The sequence below is a fragment of the Sycon ciliatum genome, chromosome 7 (assembly GCF_964019385.1).
Source record: "Sycon ciliatum chromosome 7, ocSycCili1.1, whole genome shotgun sequence".
Taxonomy (NCBI): Eukaryota; Metazoa; Porifera; class Calcarea; order Leucosolenida; family Sycettidae; genus Sycon; species Sycon ciliatum.
The window spans coordinates 2,045,937-2,048,973 of NC_088649.1; the positions used below are offsets into that span (position 1 = coordinate 2,045,937).

At 46.6% G+C, this 3,037-nt stretch overlaps 1 protein-coding gene across 1 annotated transcript in view; it reads right to left on the minus strand.

Annotated features, from left to right (window-relative positions):
• LOC135820709 (lysine-specific demethylase 2A-like) overlaps nt 1-2,627 on the minus strand; it is a 6,263-nt gene extending 3,636 nt beyond the window's left edge. Inside the window, exons 1-3 of the mRNA XM_065333715.1 lie at nt 2,357-2,627; nt 795-882; nt 1-69 (exon numbers count right to left, since the gene is read on the minus strand). The exon at nt 1-69 is cut by the window's left edge and continues 38 nt beyond it. The gene's annotated coding sequence lies outside the window, so the exon portion shown is untranslated. The remainder of the gene's footprint in view (nt 70-794; nt 883-2,356) is intronic.
• Between the last annotated feature and the right edge of the window lie 410 nt (nt 2,628-3,037).

The following is a 3,037-nucleotide window of genomic DNA, read 5'->3' on the forward strand; positions in this document are numbered from 1 at the left end:
GGTGGCCTCCTGCTGCAAAGCGCGCAATATTTCCGGCCACACCAAGTCCACCCAATCCAAATGACGTACCTGCGTGCAACAACAACAACAACAACAACAACAACAGCAACAGCAGCCGCAGCAAGCAAGCAGTAGGAAGAAGAAAAGACAAATGAGCAATTCGTACACGGTTGCGAATACATACTATACAGCTTGTGACGGGGCATTGATAAACCAATATAAACACATTGCACAAACCAATCAGGAGTTAAAAATCCATACTTTCTCAAAAACAGCCTAAGCATGATCATGTATGACATGAGCCTCAAACGCCCACCAAACCCCCCAACACGGCATACAGGGGAGACAGTAGTGCAGTGGAGTGCTCAACTACAGTGCACTCATTTCTCACGGCTCCTATCCGGACCTCCAAGTTACGGGCATCTTGGTCTACGGGGAACCCTGTGAGTGAGTTCTAGTGGATATATTACTACTTTTTTACCAATTTGTGGAAATACCAGGAGTGACGTAATATGCCAGATCTACGTACCTTCCACATCAAGATGTACATGATTACGAACATTTCCAAATGAAGGGCAGAGCCCCCGGTCCCGGACCGCCCGGATACAACAGATAAGAGTGTACTACATGTAACGTTACATGCATAGGATTGATTGATTGCAGCCAATATCAATCATATCTTCTGAAAATTGTAGTCCAAGTTGATGTCTGATGATCGGTTAAAACCGTGAAACTCAGAGTTACAGCAGAAACGCTTTTGATCCTCTCAAGTGTATGTAGGATTGCTGACGTACCAGACTGGGTGACTGCACTAGAGGCTCCAACTTAGTCTTGGTGAACTCCAGGCTAATGACGTTGTAGAGTTTCGCATTCGTGTAGTACCTACACAAGAGAGTACATGGCGTGTGCCAAACACACACACACACACACACACACACACACACACACACACACACACACACACACGCACGCGTACACACACACACACACACACACAAACACACAATGTAGCTCCAAGTCTCTTCGAACCTAAGAAAACACTCAAAAGACACCATGACACCAAGACATGGTGGAGCCTTGTTGTGAGGACACATCCATGATGTCAATAGTACACCCACGCCTGCCCATCACCCAAAGACCCGCTAGCGATCTCACTGGCCCATTGCCCGCCATCCTCCTGGCACCTCCACCCATCTGCTGTACACTGCCTCCCCATCGCCTCTTTCCGCGCTTTCATGCTCACGCCTGCCTGTTGCCCGCTACCCTCCTGGCACTTATACTGTCGCGCCGTGGCCCGCGCCAGCTGTTCTCCCCATACCTTACACCAGATTTAGCGCTAAATTTGTTTATGCTTGTGGCCCTATGTATTTAGAAGCATACTGACTCACTGTTAGGTAGACCCGAGTATCAGTTGTCTGATGATTGCCTAACGGCATGAAACTCAAGAGTTACAACCAACCTAAACGTCCTCCGCTGAGTCTGCTATGATTTGAAAACTCCGTATGGTGGAACCCAGATGCGCATGCAGTTTACGTAAGACTTTCCGTAGATCGACTACATTTTTTGAACTAACGTAACTACGTTATGCGCAACCTCTCTAATAAAGTACAGTGAGTGCAGGAAAATACTTCGACAACTGTGGACAGTCGGTTATAGGCGATTCACACGACAGCCACTTGCACGTTTTACGGCGAGTGATTTACGAGAAAAAGTGACTGTGTGGATTCACATGGCTGCACTCAACAGCGGGCACGTTTGCATTTTTGAATGATTCATCCACCAGTTGCCATGAGTATTTCAACTTTTCATAACACGCGTACAATAATTATCACGGTGAAAAGAGCCGCGTAAAAAATCAAGTCTTGTTTGCGCTTTTTGGTGTAAATATAGTTTACTGCTTGCCGCAGATCTGCAGAGGGGCTGAGGGCTAGACCCACAGGACACTTCTGATCATAACTCACTGGACCTAGTCTTTCCTAAACTTGCATTCAGTTTCGGCGGGGACAATACCCCCGACACACGACCAACACAATCTTTAACTGTCTTTGACGCCATCACAATATCAGATGCAAACACGGCCTAACGGACAAAGTCAAACAAGCCGTGACCTGATGTTGACACAGCCTGGTCAGTATGGAGCTTGCATGTCGAGTCTGCAGTTAAGGAATTCATACCTCAAAAGTTGAAGCGAAATAACCTGAACAACAAACTGTGGTATAATGCGGGAAAATCAATAAATTAAAAAAATGTCAAGTTCGGAAATTTTATTGGGTGGTCATCCCGTTTGACTGTGCGAAGTAAAATTAAAACAACCAAATGGTTGGGTTGATCTGCACTGTGCAACCGATTCTCTCACCTTTCTTCCTCCAGCTATGCCTGTGACACCCTTTGTGAATGTGCGAAACACTAGTGGCAGGCCACGCGAAAATGAGAATGCGCGCAGCCAAGTTTAGGCCATCATCTCCTTCATCCATCATCCCGGCGGTAACTCCGCCCGTTCAATATCCAACACCAGTCCCCAGGAAAGAATAAGGCACGAGATTTCAAGTTCAAGGGCAAAGCTAAAGCCAATGAATGGCACTGATTTTTGGAATTGTCGAGTAGAACGAAAATAAATAATCGACGGTCCGATTCGACACACACGTGACACAGTTTGGGTCGCGCTCGTGTGTCGCGCTTCGCATTTGCTGCAGCTCCGGAGCTCCAGCTGCAGGGCACCCATGATGAGTCTCGTGCGCGCGACAGGCTAGCCGCTTGCGACGAAAGTTGTCTTTTTTTACGAATTCTGTGACGTCATGTTTTGGAAGAATGTCCCAACAGCAGGGAGTCGTCAAATACCGGTATTTGACGACTCCCTGCCCAACACGGCAACAGTCATTATACAATCATAATAATTATTATGTATGGTCTCATGTGATACAGCCTTATATATAAGCTTACAGGATCTGTTGACCTACATTTTACAGAATATTCACGGTCCACAGTCATCAAAAAAGAATATTCACGGTCCACAGTCATCATGTCACGTGTGTACATG